This window comes from Oncorhynchus mykiss, chromosome 16 (genome assembly GCF_057628025.1).
Source record: "Oncorhynchus mykiss isolate SJ-2025 chromosome 16, ASM5762802v1, whole genome shotgun sequence".
Classification (NCBI taxonomy): domain Eukaryota; kingdom Metazoa; phylum Chordata; class Actinopteri; order Salmoniformes; family Salmonidae; genus Oncorhynchus; species Oncorhynchus mykiss.
Window position 1 is genome coordinate 16275136 of NC_143037.1, and position 27758 is coordinate 16302893.

The following is a 27758-nucleotide window of genomic DNA, read 5'->3' on the forward strand; positions in this document are numbered from 1 at the left end:
ATCTGGTTAACGTGTATGGTCCTAATGATGGCAATTCCAAATTCTTTGAGAATGTATGTCTATTGATAGCCTCCCTTCCTGGTAAAGTCCTAATGGCAGAGGATTTTAATTGCACTCTTGATCCTCATCTAGATCGCTCCTCTGGTTTAGACACTTCCTACTTGAAGAGTGGAAAGAAATGACAGGATTTCATTAAGGACTTAAATCTATGTGAACCTTGGAGGATTCAGAACCCGGGTAAAAGGGAGTATTCATGTTACTCGTCGACATTTAAATCATATTCTCATATAGACTACTTTTTAGTTTCTTGCTCATTGCTTCCCAATGTAGCAGGAAGTGGATATGATAGTATTGTTCTGAGTGACCATTCCCCTGTGTCATTATTCTATAGGGATACAAAACTAGTAAAAGGATCCTCTAGATGGTGTTTGCTTCCCAGATGGTTACAGGACCCAGACTTCTTACACTATGTTGGAGTGCATATAGATGTATAATTTACATTGAACACTGGCCAAACATCAGCGAGTACCAGATGGGAGGCTTTCAAAGCATATATCAGGGGGCAAATTATACATTTTACCAGTTTCAAATCAAATCAATTAAATCTGAAAATGAGAGAGACAGCAATATCTGAGAATTGGAGAGGGAAGCTTTTTTGGATAACTCAGTAGAAGTAAACAAGGAATTATTTACTCTTAAAGGTCAGAATGAAGAACTTTCTACCTCAAAGGCTGCAAACAGCTTCACGAAGCAGAAACAGTCCTTCTATGATCAAGGTGAAAAACCTGGTAAATTGCTGGCATGGTGCATTAAGAAGTTAAATTCAGACAGAGCCATTAATACAATTCATAATTTACAAGAAAAATTATCAATGGATCCTGTAAAAATAAACGAAACATTTGCGTCCTATTACAACACACTTTACAACTCTGAGTCTCCTGAGAACTTAACTAATCAGACATCATTTTTGGATGGTCTTGAGTTTCCCGCTATTTCAGAAGACACAAAATTGGATCTGGAAAAGGAATTGGATGGTGTTGAAATATCTGATGCTATTTCCAATATGAAGGGAGGTAAAACGACAGGTCCAGATGGGCTCCCAATAGATATTTAAGGACAAACTTCAAGGTCCACTTTTGGATATGTATTCTGAATCCTTTCAGCAAGGTTGTTTCTCCTCCTCTCTAAGGAGTGCTATAATCACTCTCATTCTGAAGCCTGATAAATCCCCAACAAAATGTGAAAGTTACAGACCGATTTCTATTCTGAACTCCGACTCAAAAACAATTGCTAAAGCTTTAGCCAAGAGAATGGATAGAGTGCTCCCATATCTAATACACAAAGACAAAAATGGCTTTGTGAAAAAACGTCAAGGTTTTCACAACGTGAGGAGAGATCTAAACATAGTGCATGTGTGAAGGGTCCCCTGATAGTGCCATACTCTCACTTGATGCAGATAAGTAATTCGATAGAGTTGAGTGGTCTTATTTATTTGAAATGCTTAAGAGATTTGGGTTTAGGAATTACTTCTGTAAATGGATTAAGATATTATATAGCGACTCCACTGCAGAAATTGCCACAACCTTTTAAGCTTTTTTGGGGCACGAGACAAGGGTGTCCGGACAGTCCAGGGCTGTCTTTCTTTTAGCTATATAACCCTTTGCAATTGCAGTAATGGCCCACCCGTCAATTAGTGTAATTAAAACATAGGATTTTGAACATCGAGTGGCCCTGTATGCCGATGATACCCTCGTATTCCTAACAGATCTAGATCTTCCCTCTCCAATTTAATTAACAACTTTCGTCAATTTTCTGGGTTTAAAGTTAATAAAACCAAATCTTCTATCCTTTTCCTCAGCAAGCAATGGAGACTGAATCCAGTTGTATAGCATCCATTTGTGAATACAGAACAAGGTTTCACATATCTTGGTATTAAAATCATACCAGAAATTAGCTCCTTGAGTTCAACATCTTATGAACCCGTGGTAATGAGTGTAACAGAATCCATCAACAGATGGACATCATTGCTTATATCTTGGTAGAATAAATGTCATTAAGATGAATATTCTGCCCAAATTTCTTTATCTATTTCGATCAATTTCTCTGGCTCTACCACCTTTATTTTCCCCAAAGATCAGAAAGATACTCTCAAATTGTATCTGGAGCAACAGAAAACCAAGGCTTAGACTTTCTCTTCTTTAGTTGCCCTATGACAGAGGGGGGGTTGCAACTTCCAAACCTACAGTGGTATTACTGGGCTACACAGTTTAGAGCTGCAATGTTTTGGTTCTCCAAGAAAGCAAACTTACCCTGGTCGCAGACTGAAATACTGTCCACAAAAGGCTTAACTTTGGATGGATATTTGTACTCTGCTCCCTTTAAGAAACTAAAGAATAATACTACTAATCACTTTGTTTCAAACATCCTAACTATATGGCACAAAGTATAGCAATATCTGGGTGAATCCCCTGTATTATCCAGTTTTACACCAATTTGGGGCAATAACAATTTCATAACAGGTAAAAATGACTTTGGGTTTAAAGAATGGGCAAGAAAAGGGATTTATACAATGAAAAAGGGATCATGTCATTTGAAGAACTAAAGGGAAGATTTCATTTACCACAAAAGCATTTTTTCAAATACTTACAATTGAGAAGCTTTATTTTTTCCAGTCTAAAACAATCTGCCCTACAACCTCCTTTGACCAGTTTAGAAACGCTCTCTGTTAATATGTGCTATGGGAGAATGGCTGCTACTCATAAAGACAACTCTGATAGTAAGAGACTTCAGTGGATACAAGATATTCAGGAAGATGTTTCAACAGAGGACCGGGGTATGATATGCTCTAGAGCTTAGATACAGACAATAAACACCCACCTGAGAATGTTGCTTTTAAGCTCCACAAATTTGACCGTAATATCCCAGACCTGTGTGTTAAATGTAACACGCATTTTTGAACATTGTATCATTGCCTGTGGGAATGTGCTGAGATACAAACGTTTTGGAGCTCAGTACTGCACTATACCTCTACTCCAATATCTCCAATCCCTAAACTTTGCATCCTAAATCTTTACCCAGGGAATATCACTTTACATAGGAGAGAAAAGAAAATGGTTGACCTCTGTCTATTACAAGCTTGATGTTCAATTGCTCTCCACTGGAAGTATGTCAGTTCCCCCTCACTTGGTCATTGGTTAAAATAATTAACGTCAAGCCTGGCTCTTGAAAAAAAATGTACAATTGTTAAATTACGAGTCTAGTTGGTTTAGCCACGGTAAAAGCCAGGAACCTTCCCGCTAGCCATGATTGTCTGAGATAATGGATGGGCTGGACATGCCAGGGGATGAGTTTGGATTGGTCTGCCATGTAGCATGCTTCTGTCTATAACGTGAGCTGGTCAGTATGTGTTGAAAGTCCTTTCTACCGTGCCGTTTTTGAAAGATATAACAGACATCGATAACTACACAAGTGTTGCAACTTTTCTCAACAACATCGATGCCCCGAATTTAGTAGGAGCTATCCACAGATCAGTTGAAAAAAGTGATGGGCTACTTTCTGACACGTTAATATGTAAAGGACCTTATATTTTAACTAACAAATGATTGGTGAATATGCATACAAATCACATGTAGCCTATCTGTCTTCAGCCAAAATAAATGTTGGGGAGTTTCAAAGAAGAGAAAGTGCACGATGGTGTGATCACATCCAACGTGGATCAAAAAAACTACTTTCTGAAATGATCCTACAGAGATTCATCCAGGTCAGATTTGTTATTTCTTTACATGATCGGACAGAGCAGATTTTACTCCCTCTATAGCAAAACAATTATGACATAGGCTCTGTTTCATTTTTTTTTTAAACGTTCTTGTTATATGAAATATTCTTCCATTTATAGTTCCATCCATTTGTGACACTCGAAATATCTCTTCTATTTTATTCTGTTATCTTCCATTATGTTAATTCTAACTCTAAAATATAGACCCTATGTATGCTAACTGCATCACTATGTATGCTAACCGCGTCACTATGTATGCTAACCGCGTCACTATGTATGCTAACCGCGTCACTATGTATGCTAACCGCGTCACTATGTATGCTAACCGCGTCACTATGTATGCTAACCGCGTCACTATGTATGCTAACCGCGTCACTATGTATGCTAACCGCGTCACTATGTATGCTAACCGCGTCACTATGTATGCTAACCGAGTGAATTTTGGAACGCATCCTCATTTTTATTTATTTTATTTTATTTAACCTTTATTTAACTAGGCAAGTCAGTTAAGAACAAATTCTTATTTACAATGATGGCCAACTTGTAAAGCCCCCTGGCCAAACCCTCCCGTAACCCAAACGATACAGGGCCAATTGTGCGCCGATCTATGGGACTCCCAATCACTGCTGGTTGTGATACTCCCGTGATCGAAACTGGGTCTGTAGTGACACCTCTAGCACTGCGACGGGAGGCTAATTGCTAATGAATGTGAAGAAATGAAAGTAGTGGAAGGTCTAAATTTAAACAAGAGGAATTTAGAACATGCAGCTGTCAGGTTACCTTGACAACGGTTGCAACAACAGGGTCAATGTTAAATGTCTCTTTCTCCTTCCCGACAAAAGCAATGGCTATATAAAAGGTGCATGCTGACAAGAAAGAGGTAAAAAAAAAATTGGGCTGTTTGAAAGAAACAGTTGTCACCCCTGTACTCAGTCTCAGTAGTGCACTACTAGCAACTCCTTTCTCCTCCCCCATAATATGTCTTATTTCAAATACAGGTTAGTGGTCCCTGGCCTGCCCTTTTAGCTATTCGGGTTAAATAGAGGTTAGTGTCTCTGGGGAACCATGATAGATTTCATGAAGGAAACCAGTCAAACACGCCACCATTACTCCTTCTATGAATCCCTCTGTTTACACACCTCCCTCTCCATCATTTCATTATCTGTGCATTAGGATGGTCAACTCCATTAGGATGGTCCACTCAATCTCTTCTCTCTCTTCTATTCACTCTCCATCTTGCTTTCTCTCCCTCTACTCTGTCTCTCTCATCTAAGGCAGCTCCAATCATCCGTGCTTCATGTCCCTCGTTCCTCAGCACTTAACGCCACCGGTCTTCCTACGGTCTGATTGGGAGTCTCAGGCACACCTGAAAGCAGTAGAGGCTTATGGGACACACTCTGTGACACTGTTCCTGTGATTAGTTTTGATGGCAGGAGGCTGAATAGAGGGAGAGGGAGAGGGAGAGGGAGAGGGAGAGGGAGAGGGAGATGAGAAAAGAAGTGAGTGAACACATGAGCTAGCCATTTGTCCTGCTGTGCTGTCTCCTTCTCTACCTGTTAGAGCAGAGCTCCATGTGAAACTCCTGCTAATGACAGCAGTGTTCTCTTATCTAATCACAGGGTGCTGGTCTACATGAGTGTTTTTCATTAACCCAAATAATGAGACATATTGTCAGTTATGGTAATTACTTTCCATTAGGTCTAGTTTAGATCTGTGGCAGAGTGATCAGTGCTGGGAGGGAGGGTTGCTTGTATTTAGAGATTGTGACCAAATCTATCGCAGTGTGTCTGAGTAAGTGCTTGTGTGTGTGTCCGCGTGCATGCTTTGTGTGTAGCTCTAACTATATTTGAAAGTATACTGTATCTCTGTCTTCCATCTCACTCCTTAGTAGCTACTATCCTATCACTGTGATGAGACCGTGGATGGATGAATAAGCAAGCCAGCTCTACCGCTCACCTGGAGCATCTCTCTCCTCTACACAAGCATCAAATCACGGTTACCACGGTCATCGAGGGGAAAGGGGGAGGAGGGAGAGGAAGAGAGAGAGAAAGGGGAGAGTGATAAAGAGAGAGAGAGAGAGAGAGAGAGAGAGAGCAGGGATTCTATATAACAAAGGAACAATAATTGATCGTTTTCAATTCAAAAGGTCAACAAAAAATATATAAGCTTCTTAGCAAAGGGCAATTTATCAAGCAAGAATTTTGTCAGGACTGTGTGGGAGTGTTCTGAGCGGGGAGGGGAAAACTGAAAATGTACTGTTATTGGCAGAGGTTTGGAACTCTCTCTCTTATTGGTCTATTCACTAATTTACCGCATAGGGATTTCACCATGGAAGGCCAAAACTCCATCCCACCAAAAGAGTCTGAAATTTAAGGCGATCTTTTCAAACAGCTTTTACACTAAAAGGGCATTATCATCATTTTCACAATTTCACAGGGCAATATACACTGCATTCAGAAAGTATTCAGACCCCTTCACTTTTTCCACATTTTGTTACTTTACAGTCTTATTCTAAAATGTATTAAATAAAAACAATTCTTCATCAATCTACACACAAATGCCCAGATTGACAAATCGACATTTTTGCAAATGTATTAAAAAATAACAATAGAAATACCTTATTTACATAAGTATTCAGACCATTTGCTATGAGATTCTAAATTGAGCTCAGGTGCATCCTGTTTCATTGACCATCCTTGAGATGTTTCTACAACTTGATTGGAGTCCAACTGTGGTAAATTAAATTGATTGGACATGATTTGGAAAGGCACACACCTGTTTATATAAGGTCCCACAGTTGGCAGAGCATGTCCTAGAGCTGGCCGCCCGGCCAAACTGAGTAATCGGGGGGAAAGGGCCTTGGTCAGGGAGGTGATCAAGAACCCAATGGTCACTCTGACAGAGCTCCAGAGTTGGGAGAAGGGAGAACCTTCCAGAAGGACAAACATCTCTGCAGCACTCCACCATGGTAGAGTGACCAGACTGAAGCCACACCTCAGTAAAAAGCAAACTCTGCTTGGAGATTGCAAAATGCACCTAAAGGACTCTCAAACCATGAGAAACAAGATTCTCTGGTCTGATGAAACCAAGATTGAACTCTTTCGCCCGAATGCCAAGAGTCACGTCTGGAGGAAACCTGGCAGCATCCCTACGGTGAAGCATGGTGGTGGCAGCATCATACTGTGGGGATGATTTCAGCGGCAGGTTTATTTAAAAAAATATTTAACCTTTATTTAATTAGGCAAGTCAGTTAAGAACAAATTATTATTTACAATGACGGCCTACCAAAAGGCAAAAGGCCTCCTGCGGGGACGGGGGCCTTGGATTAAACTTAAAATAAATACAATATAAATATAGGACAAAACACACATCACAACAAGAGAGACAACACCACACTACATAAAGAGAGACCTAAGACAACGACATAGCAAGGCAGCAACACATGACAACACAGCATGGTAGCAACACAACATGGTAGCAGCACAAAACATGGTACAAACATTATTGGGCACAGACAACAACACAAAGGGCAAGAAGGTAGAGACAACAATACATCACACAACGCAGCCACAACTGTCGGTAAGAGTGTCCATGAATGAGTCTTTGAATGAAGAGATGGAGATAAAACTGTCCAGTTTGAGTGTTTGTTGCAGCTCGTTCCAATCGCTAGCTGCAGCGAACTGAAAAGAGGAGCGACCCAGGGATGTGTGTGCTTTGGGGACCTTTAACAGAATGTGACTGGCAGAACGGGTGTTGTATGTGGAGGATGAGGGCTGCAGTAAATATCTAAGATAGGGGGAGTGAGGCCTAATAGGGTTTTATAAATAAGCATCAACCAGTGGGTCTTGCGACGGGTATACAGAGATGACCAGTTTACAGAGGAGTATAGAGTGCAGTGATGTGGTAAATGGTGAATGGTAAAGAACGTCTAGCCGCTCGAGAGCACCCTTACCATAACACCTGTGGGACCTGTGGGAGGAGGGGCGTTCTTCTTACCAAACCACATGGCCTTTGTTTTGGAGGTGTTCAGAACAAGGTTAAGGGTAGAGAAAGCTTGTTGGACACTAAGAAAGGTTTGTTGTCGAGCATTTAACACAACATCCGGGGAGGGGGGCCAGCGGAGTATAAGAATGTATCATCTGTATCATCTCAAATGGATGAGAGAACTTCCTACTGCCTGAGCTATGTTGTTGATGTAAATTCAGAAGAGTGTGGGGCCTAGGATCGAGCCTTGGGGTACTCCCTTGGTGACAGGCAGTGGCTGAGACAGCAGATTTTCTGACTTTATACACCGCACTCTTTGAGAGAGGTAGTTAGCAAACCAGCCCTGAAAATAGCTGTGCAGCGATGCTCCTAATCCACCCATCCAACAGAGCTTGAGATGATCTGAGAATGGGAGAAACTCCCCAAATACAGCTGTGCCAAGCTTGAAGCGTCATACCCAAGATTCGAGGCTGTAATCGCTGCCAAAGGTGCTTCAACAAAATACTGAGTAAATGGTCTGAATACTTATGTAAATGTGATTAAAAAAACTTTTAAAAAATGTCTAAAAACCTGCTTTTGATTTGTTATTATGTGTAGATTGACGAGGGGAAAAAACAATTTAATAATTTTGTTATTTTAGTATATAACAAAATGTGGGAAAAGTCAAAGGGTCAGAATACATTCCGAAGGCACTGGACATACCACCCACACCCACACACACACACACACACCCACACACACACACTACTGACACCTGCATGCACACCCACATTCCATTGATGATGTCATTGTATCTCATTGTGCTTATTCAATACTGCTGCACTTTTGCACAGCATAATCTCATGTTAATTTCTTTACTTTTTCTATACTTATCAAAACAACATGCTTTTTAGATGATCACATTCATATTAATATTTGTATTTATTTTATTTATTTACATTTCAAATAGAAATTGGAATATTTATATACACTGAACAAAAATATAAATGCAACATGTAAAGTGTTGGTCTCATGTTTCATTTCACTGAAATAAAACATCCCAGAAATGTTCCATACGTTAGTGAGTATTTCTCCTTTGCCAAGATAATCCATCCACCTGACAGTTGTAGCATATCAAAAAGCTGATTAAACAGCATGATCATTACACAGGTGCACCTTGTGCTGGGGACAATAAAATGCCACTTTAAAATGTGCAGTTATGTCACACAACACAATATCACAGATGTCTCAAGTTGAGGGAGCGTGCAATTGGCTTACTGACTGCAGGAATGTCCACCAGAGCTGTTGACAGATAATTTAATGTTCATTTCTCTACCATAAGCTGCATCGAACGTCATTTTAGAGAATTTGGCAGTATGTCCAGTCCAACCGGCCTCACAACCGCAGACCACATGTATGGCGTCGTGTGGGCGAGTGGTTTGAATGGCCTTACTGAAGAGCTCAGTGACTTTCAACGTGGCTCCGTCATAGGATGCCACCTTTCCAACACGTCAGTTCGTCAAATCTCTGCCCTGCTAGAGCTGCCCCGGTCAGCTGTAAGTGCTGTTATTGTGAAGTGGAAACAATCGCTCAGCTGCGAAGTGGTAGGCCAAGCTCACAGAACAGGACTGCTGAGTGCTGAAGCGCGTAGCTCGTAAAAATCATCTGTCCTCAATTGCAACACTCACTATATAGTCCCAAACTGCCTCTGGAAACAACGTCAGCAAAATAACTGTTCGCCGGGAGCTTCATGAAATGGGTTTCCATAGCCGAGCAGCCGCACACAAGCCTAAGACCACCATGCGCAATGCCAAGCGTCAGCTAGAGTGGTGTAAAGCTCGCCACCATTGGACTCTGGAGCACTGGAAACGCGTTCACTGGAGAGATGAGTCACGCTTCACCATCTAGCAGTCAGATGGACAAATCTAGGTTTGGCGGATGCCAGGAGAATGCTACCTGCCCGAATGCATAGTGCCAACTATAAAGTTTGGTGGGGGAGGAATAATGGTCTGGGGCTGTTTTTCCATGGTTCAGGCTAGGCCCCTTAGTTTCAGTGAAGGGAAATCTTAATGCTGTAGCATACAATGACATTCTAGACGATTGTGTGCCCTGACATCAACCCCATTGAACACATTTTGGATGAATTGGAACGTCGACTGCGAGCCAGGCCTAATCGCCCAACATCAGTGCCTGACCTCACTAATGCTCCTGTGGCTGAATGGAAGCAAGTCCCCACAGCAATGCTCCAACATCTAGTGGAAAGCCTTGCCAGAAGAGTGGAGGCGGTTACAGCAGCAAAGGGGGGGACCAACTCCCTATTAATGCCCATGATTTTGGAATGAGATGTTCGACGAGCAGGTGTCCACATACTTTTGCTCATGTAGTGTATATATATGTACTTTTTTTTACTGTTGTTGTTGATGTCATTACCTCACTTCGCTTTAGCAACAGTGGGTTTGTCATTCATGCTAATGAAGCTTATCTGAATCTGAAATCTGAAAGAAATGTGGAAAGAGGGAGAGAGATGGGGAGAAAAGGAGAGTACATGCTGCTGTACCTAATGGGTCTGTACTTAATGAGAGTCAAGGCCAGAAGCAGGGTGGGACGGCTTCTCATTCTCATTAAAGAGCTTTTCCAGCTGACGGGAGAGCAGAGAGCAAGGGGAGGATTTGTGCTGCTCGCTCTCACAGAACTTGAGTAAATCTGGTGTTTGTCTCTAAGAACTCCTGCATACACACAAGCACACTTTCACATAAAACACACACAAACCTATTAGGTATACCTTACTGAACCAACAAACCAAGTTAGGATCCAATTAACTGGCTGTGCAGGTTTGTGTCAAAACTCATGAGTATTGATAAATATTGCACGTTTCCCTAAACATGTCTTTGGGGAGGAAAATACAGAAAACACAAGAGCTGAAACTGTGAACTGAATTTCAAGGAGAGGAATGTGACTGGAATAACATCAGAAGTTTAAAGGGAGGGGGAGTGGGAGCCATTACATATCCAACATACTTTATGTACTGTATAACGCATTAATATGTTATAGGTAGTAAATAAACTGGAGAATGTAGTGGAAATTTCCTCTATTTACCAAATCATGGGAGCAAACCACACACACAAGTCAGAGTTAGTTATCAAAGTCCATCTTTAATTATATGAGCTCTATCACAACCCTGTGACTCTCAGATCGATTCAGTGTCTAACCATGAATTCTCTGAGAGCCCCCTCCACATTTAAAATGAGGTCCTTTATAGTAAAGACACACACACAGGATAAGACAGCATAGACATAAATCGTTCAGCTTTGTCTCCTTACTCAAACCACAGAACCATAAACCAATCCTCCATATCAACAGGCATATATCAAATTGTCATTTAGATACAACCAACTCTAAATACAAACAATCCTGGACAAGCTCACGGAGAGGAGAATGATTCCAGACACTGCCATCTCCGATGGGAAAACTAGGGAGTGAACTGGCACACAGACATTGGTTTTGTGTGTGTGTGTGTGTGTGTGTGTGTGTGTGTGTGTGTGTGTGTGTGTGTGTGTGTGTGTGTGTGTGATATATACAGTACCAGTCAAAAGTTTGGATACACCTAATCATTCAAGGGTTTTTCTTTATGTTTACTATTTTATACATTGTAGAATAATAGTGAAGACATCAAAACTATGAAATAACACATTTGGAATGATATAATAACCCAAAAGGTTATTCAAAGTAGCCACCCTTTGCCTTGGACAGCTTTGCACACTCTTGGCATTCTCTCAACCAGATGTCTTTTTTTTAATTTATTTTTTTATTTAACCTTTATTTAACTTGGCAAGTCAGTTAAGAACAAATTCTTATTTACAATGACGGCCTAGGAACAGTGGGTTAACCGTCTTGTTCAGGGGCAGATCTTTACCTTGTCAGATTGGGGATTCAATCTAGCAACATTTTGATTACTGGCCCAACGCTCTAACCACAAGGCTACCTGCCGCCCCAGAGATACAGTGCCTTGCGAAAGTATTCGGCCCCCTTGAACTTTGCGACCTTTTGCCACATTTCAGGCTTCAAACATAAAGATATAAAACTGTATTTTTTTGTGAAGAATCAACAACAAGTGGGACACAATCATGAAGTGGAACGACATTTATGTCATTTATGTGGCAAAAGGTCGCAAAGTTCAAGGGGGCCGAATACTTTCGCAAGGCACTGTAGTTTCAATTAACAGGTGTGCCTTGTTAAAAGTTAATTCCTTTCCTTCTTAATGCGTTTGAGCCAATCAGTTGTGTATTGACAAAGTAGGGGTGCTACAGTATACAGAAGATAGCCCTATTTGGTAAAAGAACCAAGTCCATTTTATGGCAAGAACAGCTCAAATAAGCAAAGAGAAACGACAGTCCATCATTACTTTAAGACATGAAGGTCAGTCAATATGGAACATTTCAAGAACTCTGAAAGTTTCTTCAAGCAAAAACCATCAAGCTCTATGATGAAACTGGCTCTCATGAGGACCGCCACAGGAAAGGAAGACCCAGAGTATCTTCTGCTGCAGAGGAAAAGTTTATTAGAGTTACCTGCCTCAGAAATTGCAGCCCAAATAAATGCTTCACAGAGTTCAAGTAATAGACACATCTAAACATCAACTGTTCAAAGGAGACTGCATGAATCAGGCCTTCATGGTCAAATTGCTGCAAAGAAACCACTACTAAAGGACACCAATAAGAAGAATAGACTTGCTTGGGCCAAACACGAGCAATGGACATTAGACCGGTGGAAATCTGGCCTTTGGTCAGATTAGCCCAAATTTGAGATCTTTGGTTCCAACCAGTGTCTTTGTGAGATGCAGAGTAGGTGAACGGATGTTCCCACAGTGAAGCATGGAGGAGGAGGTGTGCTGGTGTGGGGGTGCTTTGCTGGTGACAATGTCAGTGATTTATTTAGAATTAAAGGCTAAATTAACCAGCATGGCTACCACAGCATTCTGCAGTGATACACCATCTCATCTGGCTTGCGCTTCAACAGGACAATGACCCCTCCAGGCTATGTAAGGGCTATTTGACCATCAGACGACCTGGCCTCCACAACCAACCGACCTCAACCCAATTGAGATGGTTTGGGATGAGTTGGACCGCAGAGTGAAGCAAAAGCAGCCAACAAGTGCTCAGCATATGTGGGAACTCCTTCAAGACTGTTGGAAAAGCAATCCTCATGAAGCTGGTTGAGAGAATGCCAAGGGTGTGCAAAGCTGTCATCAAGGCAACAATCTCTTGAACAATCTCAAATATAAAATAAATGTTGATTTGTTTAACACCATTTTTGGTTACTACATGATTCCATATGTGTTATTTCATAGTTTTGATGTCTTCACTATTATTCTACAATGTAGAAAATAGTAAAAATAAAGAAAATACCCTTTAATGAGTAGGTGTGTCCAAACTTTTGACTGGTATTGTATATATCTCACTCACTCACACACAGTTGTTGTCCAGAACTATAGAACTATCTTTTACAGTGTATGCAGTTTAATAACTCAAGAATGTATATTCGGGATCACACCGATTCCGGGTGCCTTGCAGATTTCACCAGCATATCATTGCAGATCTTATTTTTAATGCCCTGGAGAGTGATGGAGTGCTGCATCAGATGACCTGGCCTCCACAATCACCCGATCTCAACCAAATTGAGATGGTTTGGGATGAGCTGGACCATAGAGTGAAGGAATAGCAGCCAACAAGTGCTCAGCCTGTTGAATAAGCATTCCAGGTGACGCTGGTTGAGAGAATGCCAAGAGTGTACATAGCTGTTATCAAGAGTGGCTATTTGGAAGAATCTCAAAAATAAAATATATTTAAATTTGTTTAACACTGTTTTGGTTACTACATGATTCCCATTGTTGTTATTTCATAGTATTGATGTCTTCACTATTATTCTACAATTTAGAACATTTTAAAACATTAACCAGTTAGAGCTCTAGGGGCGCTATTTCATTTTTGGATAAAAAACGTTCCCGTTTTAAGCGCGATATTTTGTCACGAAAAGATGCTCGACTATGCATATTCTTGACAGTTTTGGAAAGAAAACACTCTGAAGTTTCAGAATCTGCAAAGATTTTGTCTGTAAGTGCCCCAGAACTCATTCTACAGGCGAAACCAAGATGATGCATCACCCAGGAATTAGCAGAATTTCTGAAGCTCTGTTTTCCATTCTCTCCTTATATGGCTGTGATTGCGCAACGAATGAGCCTACACTTTCTGTCGTTCGCCCAAGGTCTTAGCAGCATTGTGACGTATTTGTAGGCATATCATTGGAAGATTGACCATAAGAGACTACATTTTCCAAGTGTCCGCCTGGTGTCCTGCGTCGAATTCGGTGCGCAATTGCCAGCTGCTTCTACTTTACCATTTGATTCAGGGGAGAAAGCATGTGTCCAAGAACGATGTATCAATGAAGAGATATGTGAAAAACACCTTGATGATTGATTCTAAACAACGTTTGCCATGTTTTCAGTCGATATTATGGAGTTAATTTGGAAAAAAGTTTGCGTTTTGAGGACTGAATTTATGGATTTTTTTTGGTAGCCAAATGTGATGTATAAAACGGAGCTATTTCTAATACACAAGGAATCTTTTTGGAAAAACTGAGCATCTGCTATCTAACTGAGAGTATCCTCATTGAAAACATCAGAAGTTCTTCAAAGGTAAATGATTTTATTTGAAGGCTTTTATGTTTTTGTTAATGTTGCGTGCTGGATGCTAACGCTAATGCTAACGCTAAATGCTAACGCGAAATGCTAACTCTAGCTAGCTACTTTTACACAAATTATTGTTTTCCTATGGTTGAGAAGCATATTTTGAAAATCTGAGATGACAGTGTTGTTTACAAAAGGCTAAGCTTGAGAGATGGCATATTTATTTCATTTCATTTGCGATTTTCATAAATAGTTAACGTTGTGTTATGCTAATGAGCTTGCTGATAGATTTACACAATCCTGGATACAGGGGTTTTTTCATAGCTAAACGTGACGCAGAAAACGGAGCGATTTGTCCTAAACAAATAATCTTTCAGGAAAAACTGAACATTTGCTATCTGAGAGTCTCCTCATTGAAAACATCTGAAGTTCTTCAAAGGTAAATGATTTTTTTGAATGCTTTTCTGTTTTTTTGTGTAAATGTTGCCAGCTGAATGCTACTGCTAAATGCTACGTTAGCCATCAATACTGTTACACAAATGCTTGTTTTGCAATGGTTGAGAAGCATATTTTGAAAATCTGAGATGACAGTGTTGTTAACAAAAGGCTAAGCTTGAGAGCTAGCATATTTATTTCATTTCATTTGCGATTTTCATGAATAGTTAACGTTGCGTTATGGTAATGAGCTTGAGTCTGTATTCACGAACCCGGATCCGGGATGGGGAGATCAGAAAGGTTAAGAAAACCCATGAATGAGTAGATGTGTCCAAAATGTTGACTGGTACTGTATGTACAATTGAAGTGGGAAGTTTACATACACCTTAGCCAAGTACATTTAAACTCAGTTTTTCATAATTACTGACATTTAATCCTAGTAAAAATGCCCTGTCTTAGGTCAGTTAGGATCACAACTTTATTTTAAGAATGTGAAATGTTAGAATAATAGTAGAGAGAATGATTTATTCAGCTTTTATTTATTTCATCACATTCCCAGTGGTTCAGAAGTTTACATACACTCAATTAGTATTTGGTAGCATTGCCTTTAAATTCTTTAACTTGGGTCAAACGTTTCTGATAGCCTTCCACAAGCTTCCCACAATAAGTTGGATGAATTTTGGCCCATTCCTCCTGAGGTCTTGGTGTAACTGAGTCAGGTTTGTAGGCCTCCTTGCTCGAACACGCTTTTTCAGTTCTGCCCACAAATGTTATATAGGATTGAGGTCAGGACTTTGTGATGGCCACTCCAGTACCTTGACTTTGTTGTCCTTAAGCCATTTTGCCACAACTTTGGAAGTATGCTTGGGGTCATTGTCCATTTGGAAGACCCATTTGCGACCAAGCTTTAACTTCCTGACTGATGTATTAAGATGTAGCTTCAATATATCCATATAATTTTCCTACCTCATGATGCCATCTATTTTGTGAAGTGCACCAGTCCTTCCTGCAGCAAAGCACCCCCACAACATGATGCTGCCACCCCCGTGCTTCACGGTTGGGATGGTGTTCTTCGGCTTGCAAGCCTCCCCCTTTTTCCTCCAAACATAACGATGGTCCTTTCTATTTTTGTTTCATCAGACCAGAGGACATTTCTCAAAAAAGTACAATCTTTGTCCCCATGTGCAGTTGCAAACCGTAGTCTGGCTTTTTTATGGCGGTTTTGGAGCAGTGGCCTTTCAGGTTATGTCGATATAGGACTCGTTTTACTGTAGATACCGATACTTGTGTACAGGTTTCCTCCAGCATCTTCACAAGGTCTTTTGCTGTTGTTCTGGGATTGATTTGCATTTTTAGCACCAAAGTACGTTCATCTCTAGGAAACAGAATGCTGAGCGGTGCGACTGCAGTGTGGTACCATGGTGTTTATACTTGCTTACTATTGTTTGTACAGATAAATGTGGTACTTTCAGGCGTTTGGAAATTGCTCCCAAGGATGAACTAGACTTGTAGAGGTCTACAATTCTTTTCTGAGGTCTTGGCTGATTTCTTTTGATTTTCCCATGATGTCAAGCAAAGAGGCACGGAGTTTGAAGGTAGGCCTTGAAATAAATCCACAGGTACACCCCCAATTGACTCAAATGATGTCAACTAGCCTATCAGAAGATCCTAAAGCCATGACATAATTTTCTGGAATTTTCCAAGCTGTTTAAATGCACAGTCAACTTAGTGTATGTAAACTTCTGGCCCACTGGAATTGTGATACAGTGAATTATAAGTTAAATAATCTGTCTGTAAACAATTGTTGGAAAAATGACTTGTGTCATGCACAAAGTAGATGTCCTAACTGACTTTCCAAAACTATAGTTTGTTAAGTGGAGTGGTTGAAATGTTAAGTGAGTTTTAATGTGTAAGTGTATGTAAACTTCCGACTTCAACTGTATATATATAGAGAGAGAGAGATACTACAGCAACAACAAGAAAAATACAGTATGGGCACATGTTCTTGGCAATCAGCCACAAAACGCAAAGTGAAGTGAAGTTGAGTACTGTGGGGGCGATCTCTCTCTCGCTCTGTTCTCCACCAGCCCAGTGGACCTGGCTGCAATCAGCTGAATAGAGGTGGTGATTCTGTTGTGTGATGGATGAAGGCACCAGGAGGCCAGCCCAGACCCACTTCCACCAGCCAAACGCAGAGGCTCAAAGCAACGGGTATGCAAAGCAGCAATCAGGGATAACTTTGTTCTGAATTACAGCCAAGTTCAGGGGAGGGCTATCTGAGCAGCTAACCAATCGCTGCAGCTGTACATAGCCCATCTGTAAATAGCCCATCCAATCTACCTACCTCACTACTATGGCCTATTTATTGCCTTACCTCCTCATGCCATTTGCACACACTGTATATAGACTTTCTTTTGTCTATTGTGTTATTGACTGTACGCTTGTTTATTCCATGTGTAACTCTGTGTTGTTGTTTGTGTCGCACTGCTTTGCTTTATCTTGGCCAGGTCACAGTTGTAAATGAGATCTTGTTCTCAACTAGCCTACCTGGTTAAATAAAGGTGAAATAAAAAAAGGGAAGGACATAGTAGAAGAGAAGTATGAATAAACATGGACACAATTAAATGCAGATGTTTTGGTTTTGTGGGAGTACTGTACAACTCGGAGACAAGAAATCAAATCAAATGTTATTTGTCACATGCGCTGAATACAACCTTATCGTGAAATGCTTACAAGCCCTTAACCAATAATGCAGTTCAAGAAATAGAGTTAAGAAAATATTTACTAAATAAACTAAAGTTAACTTCTTGGTGACAGGGGACAGTATTTTCACGTAAGGATGAAATGCATGCCCAAATTCAACTGCCTACTACTCATCCCCAGAAGATAAGATATGCATATTATTAGTAGATTTGGATAGAAAACAACTGTTTGAATCATGTCTGTGAGTAGAACAGAACTTATTTAGCAGGCGAAACCCCGAGGACAAACCATTCAGATTATTTTTTTTTGAGGTCACTCTCTTTTCAATGAGTTTTCATTGGGAATCCAGATTTCTAGGGGACCTTCTTGCAGTTCCTATCGCCTCCACTGGATGTCACCAGTCTTTAGAAAGTTGGAACCAGTGTTTTTTTGGATCAAACGCGCCAAATAATTGGACATTTTGGATATATATATCGACGGAATTAATCGAACAAAAGGACCATTTGTGATGTTTATGGGACATATTGGAGTGCCAACAAAAGAAGCTTGTCAAAGGTAAGGCATGAATTATATTTTTATTTCTGCGTTTTGTGTCGCGCCTGCAGGGTTGAAATATGGTTAGCGTCCCACATATCCCAGAGAGGTTAAAAATAAATGTAATCAATTAAAAAGGAACACAATAAATGTACATAACAATAACGAGGCTATATACAAGAAAAAACGACATCGTTGTCAAAAGCAAACATAAAACTGAATCTAGGCTTCTTCCCCCCAGGAAGAGAAATGCTGATGTGTCAGAAAAAACAGACTAGTACATCAAAGATGCTTTAGACAGAGAGAGAGAGAGAGAGAGAGAGAGAGAGAGAGAGAGAGAGAGAGAGAGAGTACCAGGTGCTGGAATGTGTGCTTTAGACAGAGAGAGAGAGAGAGAGAGAGAGTACCAGGTGCTGGAATGTGTGCTTTAGACAGAGAGAGAGAGAGAGAGAGAGAGAGAGAGAGAGTACCAGGTGCTGGAATGTGTGCTTTAGGCAGAGAGAGAGAGAGAGAGAGAGTACCAGGTGCTGGAATGTGTGCTTTAGGCAGAGAGAGAGAGAGAGAGAGAGAGAGAGTACCAGGTGCTGGAATGTGTGCTTTAGACAGAGAGAGAGAGAGAGAGAGAGAGAGTACCAGGTGCTGGAATGTGTGCTTTAGGCAGAGAGAGAGAGAGAGAGAGAGAGAGAGTACCAGGTGCTGGAATGTGTGCTTTAGGCAGAGAGAGAGAGAGAGAGAGAGTACCAGGTGCTGGAATGTGTGCTTTAGACAGAGAGAGAGAGAGAGAGAGAGAGAGAGAGAGAGAGTACCAGGTGCTGGAATGTGTGCTTTAGGCAGAGAGAGAGAGAGAGAGCGAGTACCAGGTGCTGGAATGTGTGCTTTAGGCAGGTTAGTAGAGGGATTATGCCACACAGTTCCTCTAAGACATAATGCTGCACATATGGTAAGAAAGAAAGACACTAACACCTCCACACACAGCACTATCCTCCAAATCTAACGGCTCCATACGAGTCCCTGTCATTAACACGTTGAGATGTCCTCTTATCAAGGCACCAGGTCCAGAGACACACATTTCTGACATGCTTTGTCTTATGCAAAAGTCCACCAAGCCATGGTTCTCTAAACCAGAGTTAAGTAATATTGAGCCAGGGCTCATTGGTGAATGTTTAACACCAGTCTCTTCTGTGTCATGGCTTAGGACTGGGTTGTGGCCAGACATGTTTTTTTTAATCAATTTGGTGGCTCACAAAAAGACTGAGATGGCTTTAAGTGGGCAACAACAAAGAGAAGATTGGGACCCACTGCTTTAATCCAACTGTCTCTGGACCTGGTGCAAAACACAAGGGGATGATGCAAGACTTCTAACCTTCCAATTACTTTTCAGGATTCCAAGTCAAAGATAGATAAAACATTTACGGAGAACAGAATCAAGCCAGGAAACATTGAAGTGATCATCAGCCTCCCCCCACTCCCTCCATCCCGGAGAGAAGAAAGAGAAGAGGTGTTTCATCTTTCAGATAGAATGTTAAAACTAGAGGCAGAGGAGGATGAGAAGAGAGGGAGAAGTCATAACACTGTCTCTGATTAGGGTTGGGTTTGAAGGTGTTGCAACGCAGCATGCAGTGTGTGTGTGTGTGTGTGTGTGTGTGTGTGTGTGTGTGTGTGTGTGTGTGTGTGTGTGTGTATGCGTGTTTGTGTGTATGCGCGTGTGTGTGTGTGTGTGTATGCGTGTGTGTGTGTATGCGTGTGTGTGTATGCGTGTGTGTGTATGCGTGTGCGTGTGTATGCGTGTGCGTGTGTGTGTGTATGCGTGTGTGTGTGTGTGTATGCGTGTGTGTATGCGTGTGTGTGTGTGTGTGTGTGTGTGTGTGTCAATACAAAATCCCGAAATAACCAATTACTTTAGCCAACACAGTTACCTCTTGTTCCTTAAATCTCCTACCCCTCCCTCGTCTTATCCATATTAATGTGACATATTCTTGCCAATTTATGCTGCCTTCCTAATACAGTCTGATCAGGAGAAGACTGGAAAAGAAAATGAATTATCTTTAATTGGCGACAAGAAGCGATGACGATGTTAGCCTTGTGCGGAAGAGAAACACTAAAGGTTTTAGATGTGGTCTTGATAGAAAAGAGACGGTCTAAGAACAGAAGAAATGAACCAGACGGAGGCAGAGAGAAACGAGAGGGAGAGAGGCAGAGACAACATAGAAAGAAGGTTAGGTAACCTTTGCGAGAAAGAAAAAAAGGGAGAGGGGAGAAAGAGAGAAAGTGAAGTGTGAAAAGTTGCTGTGTAGCAGCTCTGAAAGGTTGATTACTCTGTAAAGGGCTGTAGACAGCATAGAATCTCCTCCTCTCTGTCAATCAACATCACAGCATGTGAAGAGACAGTATAAACCTCAAAAAAATGGATATGCAGCACTACTCAACAGCAGTACTTGATAAACAAAGTCTCATTTTAACACTGTCATTCTGTGATCAATTCAGAAATATACTGAACAAAAATCTAAAACGCAACATGCAAGGATTTCAAAGATTTTCAAAGATTTTACTGAGTTACAGTTCATATAAGGAAATCAGTCAATTTAAATCAACTCATTAGGCCCTAATCTATGAATTTCACATGACTGGGCAAGGGGTGTTGCCATGGGTGGGCCTGGGAGGGTATAGGTCCACCCACTGGGGAGCCAGGCCCAGCCAATCAGAATTTGTTTTTCACCACAAAAGGGTTTTATTACAGACAGAAATTCTCAGCACCAACCCCACCCTTCCTCAGATGATCCCGCAGGTGAAGAAGCCGGATGTGGAGTTCCTGGGCTGGCGTGGTTACACGTGGTCTGCGGTTGTGAGACTGGTTGGACGTTCTGCCAAATAATCTAAAACGACGGAGGCGCCTTACGATAGAGAATTGAACATTCAATTCAATTCAGAATTGAACATTCAATTCTCTGGCAACCGCTCTGGTGGACATTCCTGTAGTCAGCATGTCAATTGCACGCACCCTCAAAACTTGAGTTATCTGTGGCATTGTGTTGTGTGATAAAACTGCAACTCCATTTTAAAGTGGCCTTTTATTGTCCCCAGCACAAGGTGCACCTGTGTAATCATCATGCCGTAAAATGAGCTTCTTGATATGCCACACCTGTCAGGTAGATGGATCATCTTGGCAAAGGAGAATTGCTCACTAACAGATGTAAACAAATGTCTGCACAAAATTGAGAGAATGAGATGAAACACGGGACCAACATTTTACATGTTTAGGTTATATTTTTTGTTCAGTGTAGGTGACAGCTGTGTCAGTAACCAAGGTCATAATTTCCCATCGTCAAAATAATGTATGTCTGCTGTATCAATAACCAATGTGATCATTTCCCATGGTCTCAGCATCTGTCAGCTGTATCAATAACCAATGTGATCATTTCCCATGGTCTCAGCATCTGTCAGCTATATCAATAACCAATGTGATCATTTCCCATGGTCTCAGCATCTGTCAGCTGTATCAATAACCAATGTGATCATTTCCCATGGTCTCAGCATCTGTCAGCTGTATCAATAACCAATGTGATCATTTCCCATGGTCTCAGCATCTGTCCGCTGTATCAATAACCAATGTGATCATTTCCCATGGTCTCAGCATCTGTCAGCTGTATCAATAACCAATGTGATCATTTCCCATGGTCTCAGCATCTGTCAGCTGTATCAATAACCAATGTGATCATTTCCCATGGTCTCAGCATCTGTCAGCTGTATCAATAACCAATGTGATCATTTCCCATGGTCTCAGCATCTGTCAGCTATATCAATAACCAATGTGATAATTTCCCATGGTCTCAGCATCTGTCCGCTGTATCAATAACCAATGTGATCATTTCCCATGGTCTCAGCATCTGTCAGCTGTATCAATAACCAATGTGATAATTTCCCATGGTCTCAGCATCTGTCAGCTGTATCAATAACCAATGTGATCATTTCCCATGGTCTCAGCATCTGTCAGCTGTATCAATAACCAATGTGATCATTTCGCATGGTCTCAGCATCTGTCAGCTGTATCAATAACCAATGTGATCATTTCCCATGGTCTCAGCATCTGTCCGCTGTATCAATAACCAATGTGATCATTTCCCATGGTCTCAGCATCTGTCAGCTGTATCAATAACCAATGTGATCATTTCCCATGGTCTCAGCATCTGTCAGCTGTATCAATAACCCATGTGATCATTTCCCATGGTCTCAGCATCTGTCAGCTGTATCAATAACCAATGTGATCATTTCCCATGGTCTCAGCATCTGTCAGCTGTATCAATAACCAATGTGATAATTTCCCATGGTCTCAACATCTGTCAGCTGTATCAATAACCAATGTGATCATTTCCCATGGTCTCAGCATCTGTCAGCTGTATCAATAACCAATGTGATCATTTCCCATGGTCTCAGCATCTGTCAGCTGTATCAATAACCAATGTGATCATTTCCCATGGTCTCAGCATCTGTCCGCTGTATCAATAACCAATGTGATAATTTCCCATGGTCTCAGCATCTGTCAGCTGTATCAATAACCAATGTGATCATTTCCCATGGTCTCAGCATCTGTTAGCTGTATCAATAACCAATGTTCAGACTCATTAAGAAATGAAAAGAGAACGACCAGCTCTGTCTTTCTCTTCAACGACTGTACATGAATAACTCACATGATGTCTTGAACGGTTCTCGGTGTCTGTTCAGTATTGGGAGATAGAGTACACCACAGGAGGTTGGTGGCACCTTAATTGGGGAGGACGCGCTCGTTGTAATGGCTGGAGTGGAATTAGTGGAACGGTACGAAATACATTAGACATTCCATTCGCTTCGTTCCAGGCATTATTATGAGCCGTCCTCCCCTTAGCAGCCTCCACTGGTACATGTATTCCGAGACTACATATAGCTTATCACATAAACCATTTCCTATTAGGGCTATTTGCGCATTTTGAGTTGCTGATGTCTTTTCTTATGCAAAGTAACAAATATCCTTACGGAGCCTTGCAGCATCTACCACACTAAGCAGTACCTTTCATCACACACAGGCTACCACACTAAATCTTATTTATGACTTTGGGCACTTGTACCCCCTGGGCCACTCCATTACTCACGCTGTCTTAGAGCAGGTAAGCCACGCTGATACCCAGCTTGTTGTGAGCTACTGATGTGCCGCTTTGGTTTCAGTTCCTGGCTCAGCCATCTATTTTAATAGGAGCTATGTAAATGATGATGATGTGTGAGCATTGTGTGTGTGTGTGTGTGTGTGTGTGTGTGTGTGTGTGTGTGTGTGTGTGTGTGTGTGTGTGTGTGTGTGTGTGTGTGTGTATCACATAAACAGTGAGCAGCAGCTGCAGGGATGGTGATATGAGGCAAGACAATAGACATATCTTTACAACCTCTCTGTGTCATTGGTTTCAACAGACTTTCTGCAGAGGGGTGACTCTGTAACAGGTGAGCATGTAACGTGTCAGTGGCTGTAGATGTGGCTGCTTTCATGTCTGCGTTCATTTCAATTAACCTTTTACTGCTGTGTGCTAAAATCAGGGTCACACGGTGTAGTTTGAGACCAATGTATACACCTCACACACGTGATAATGATTTGATTTGATTGGATGGGCAGATAAAAAGACCTCTACCATGTCAGATATAGAGTTGAAAAGTAATACATTTGGAGTTTGCATCCCAATATTACACATCACAGATGACTGAACAATAACAGCAGATTTTCAGCGTTAAACAAAATAAATAATAATTATTATGAAACATTCCACCCATGAGGCTACAAGGTCATTTGACTGCATGAAAGGGCCCTAAGATCAGACTCAATACGTCAGGACATGGACTCTACAAGGTGTCGAAAGCATTCCACAGGGATCCTGGCCCATGTTGACTCCAGAGCTTCCCACAACTGTGTGAAGTTGGCTAGATGTCCTTTAGGTGGTGGACCATTCCTGATACACTGTTGAGCATGAAGAACCCAGCAGCGTTGCAGTTCTTGAGACACTCAAACCAGTGTGCCTGGCATCTACTACCATACCCCGTTCAAAGGCACTTAAATATTTTGTCTTGCCCATTCACCCTTTGAATGGCACACAAAAACAATCCATGTCTCAATTGTATCGAGGCTTAAAAATCCTTCTTTAATCTGTCTCCTCCCCTTCATCTACACTGATTGAGTGGATTTAACAAGTGACATCAATAAGGGATCATAGCTTTCACCTGGATTCAAGCAGGAGCAGGAGTTCCTAATGTTTTGTACACTGTGTAGATCGCTGTGTATAGAGAGAGAGAGAGAGAGAGAGAGAGAGATGGTGAGATCCAGGGGAGAAGATTGAATCTCAGCTCTGGGGAGACAGTTGATATCAGACTGGTATATCTGTGGTACATCTGTTATGAGGGAGAGGGCAGCCAAGATGGAGATTGAAAAGTATTTTCTGAGATAAATACCTTTTTGACCTGTACTGGGTCTGTCAGAATGACTCCCACCTCTACAGTCAGTTCTGATCAAATTACAACCTTTCCATCCTGATGGACCATTTCTGCCTACTAATATTGATAGACAGAAATACCTAGCGCAACCTTGGTTGGAATACCTAGCGCAACCTTGATTGGAATACCTAGCGCAACCTTGGCTGGAATACCTAGCGCAACCTCAATTGGAATACCTAGCGCAACATTGATTGGAATACCTAGCGCAACCTTGGTTGGAATACCTAGCGCAACCTTGATTGGAATACCTAGCGCAACCTTGGTTGGAATACCTAGCGCAACCTCGATTGGAATACCTAGCGCAACATTGATTGGAATACCTAGCGCAACCTTGGTTGGAATACCTAGCGCAACCTTGGTTGGAATACCTAGAGAAACCTTGATTGGAATACCTAGAGAAACCTTGATTGGAATACCTAGAGAAACCTTGGTTGGAATACCTTGAGAAACCTTGATTGGAATAGGGAATAGTCCACGCCATCGGCCCCCGGGGAGCAGTTGCTGTTGTGGTTTTACTGCCTTGCTCAAGGGCATAACGACAGATTCTTCCACCTTGCCTGCTCGGGGATTCAAACCAGCGACATTCTGGCTACTGGCCCAATTCTCTTAACCGCTAGGCTACCTGCCGCCTGCTGGTGTGCAAGCTGGTGTGTGTGTGTGTGTGTGTGTGTGTGTGTGTGTGTGTGTGTGTGTGTGTGTGTGTGTGTGTGTGTGTGTGTGTGTGTGTAATCATCGCAACAGAGGGAGCAGGGGCAACAAATGACCCATCAGCCAATAACAAGCTCAGCAGGGAAGTTTCTTTCAAATCAGGCTTCCCACACGACTGCCCCCAGTCTCCGTCTGTCTCAGACCAGACACACCACAGGGCACAGGTCTCACATTAACATCTGAAGAATAACTATGAACTGAGAAATTATTTAAATCTCCAATAGTCTGTCTGTTTTGTCCTATAATTCTCTCTCTTCTCCCTCCCCCTCTATTCCTCACCCTATACCCCTATCTCCCTTCCCCTCTATTCCTCACCCTATACCCCTGTCTCCCTTCCCCTCTATTCCCTCCCTATACCCCTGTCTCCCTCCCCCTCTATTCCTCTCCCTATACCCCTGTCTCCCTCCCCCTCTATTCCTCTCTATACCCCTGTCTCCCTCCCCTCTATTCCTCTCCCTATACCCGTCTCCCTCCCCTCTATTCCTCTCCCTATACCCCTGTCTCCCTCCCCTCTATTCCTCACCCTATACCCCTATCTCCCTTCCCCTCTATTCCTCTCCCTATACCCCTATCTCCCTTCCCCTCTATTCCTCTCCCTATACCCCTGTCTCCGTCCCCCTCTATTCCTCACCATATACCCCTGTCTCCCTTCCCCTCTATTCCTCTCCCTATACCCCTGTCTCCCTTCCCCTCTATTCCTCTCTATACCCCTGTCTCCCTCCCCTCTATTCCTTTCCCTATACCCCTGTCTCCCTCCCCCTCTATTCCTCACCATATACCCCTGTCTCCCTTCCCCTCTATTCCTCTCCCTATACCCCTGTCTCCCTTCCCCTCTATTCCTCTCTATACCCCTGTCTCCCTCCCCTCTATTCCTTTCTCTATACCCCTGTCTCCCTCCCCTCTATTCCTTTCCCTATACCCCTGTCTCCCTCCCCCTCTATTCCTCACCCTATACCCCTGTCTCCCTTCCCCTCTATTCCTTTCTATACCCCTTTCTCCCTCCCCTCTAATTCCTTTCCCTATACCCCTGTCTCCCTCCCCCTCTATTCCTCTCTATACCCCTGTCTCCCTCCCCTCTATTCCTTTCTCTATACCCCTGTCTCCCTCCCCTCTATTCCTTTCCCTATACCCCTGTCTCCCTCCCCCTCTATTCCTCACCCTATACCCCTGTCTCTCTTCCCCTCTATTCCTTTCCCTATACCCCTGTCTCCCTCCCCTCTATTCCTCTCTATACCCCTGTCTCCCTCCCCTCTATTCCTTTCCCTATACCCCTGTCTCCCTCCCCTCTATTCCTCTCTATACCCCTGTCTCCCTTCCCCTCTATTCCTTTCCCTATACCCCTGTCTCCCTCCCCTCTATTCCTCTCTATACCCCTGTCTCCCTCCCCTCTATTCCTCTCTATACCCCTGTCTCCCTCACCCTATACCCCTGTCTCTCTCTTTACCACTCCTTATTTTGAGAGTAAAATATTGTTTACATGCACTGTGTCACGACTTCCGCCGAAGTTGGCTCCCCTGCCTGTTCGGGGGTGCTCGTTGGTCGTCGTCACCGGCCTACTAGCCGCCACCGATCCCTTTTTCGTTGTCTGTTTGTGTTGTCTTATTAGTTGCACCTGTATCTGTTTGTGTGCTTGATGGGCTTCCTTATTTAAAGTATGTTTACTCCGCCCTTGTTTTGTGCAGGATTATTCTTGTGTTACGTGTGTGCGTTATTTAGGTGTGTTCGTGTTCTAGACTTGGTACCCTGTGTTTTGGGTGGTCCATTTATTTCCGCACCCTGTGTTGTGGGTCTGGCTTTTGTGCTGCATTAAAGTGCACTTTTCCCTGTGGAACTCTCTGCTCTCTGCGCCTGATTCCTCCTCACACACCTAGTCCTGCGTGACACACTGTGGCTCTCTTGAACCTAATATTGTGGTACAGTTAAAAAAACACACTAACACAAATTCACAAAATTGTGTGGGTGCAAACCAGGTCAAGCTAGTAAAAGTCTCCAATCTCCCGACAGTCTTGCCAAGGTCCCTGTTCAAACCCATCCATTCAAACTAACAGAGCTCTGAAAGCCCTTCACGTCTTTACAGATGACTCAACTCTCAACATACGTATTCTTTTCTCCAAGGTTAGAGGTTAGAGAGATGAGGGAAAGAGAGAGACAAGGGAAAGCGAGAGAGAAAGAGATGAGAGAAAGAGACGAGGGAAAGAGAGCGATGGAGGGTCATGCAGAGTGGAGTGCTTGTGAAAACAGAACGGATGAAAGACAGTGGATTTTTGTGGCCCTGTCGAACCCACCCCTTGAGCTCCAGCTTCCCGTCACGGCTATGGTGTTGTGAACACGGTAACACAAAGAAAACATATGTATTACATACTCAACAAAGCACATACTATTGCAGAATGTACATGAATTATCATGTAGGATGAAGAAAGACTTTCTGTTGACTGACCAAAATGAAACATCCAAATG

At 42.2% G+C, this 27758-nt stretch overlaps 1 protein-coding gene and 1 long non-coding RNA gene across 2 annotated transcripts in view; one reads left to right on the forward strand and one right to left on the reverse strand.

Annotated features, from left to right (window-relative positions):
* The window catches only part of rab26 (RAB26, member RAS oncogene family), a 121344-nt gene that overhangs the window by 15042 nt on the left and 78544 nt on the right, over positions 1-27758 (reverse strand). The window lies entirely within an intron of this gene.
* Positions 13756-27758, forward strand: part of LOC149976561 (uncharacterized) — an 87896-nt gene continuing 73893 nt past the window's right edge. The window contains exons 1-2 of the long non-coding RNA XR_016487151.1: positions 13756-14429; positions 14798-14859. This is a non-coding gene — a long non-coding RNA (uncharacterized LOC149976561). The remainder of the gene's footprint in view (positions 14430-14797; positions 14860-27758) is intronic.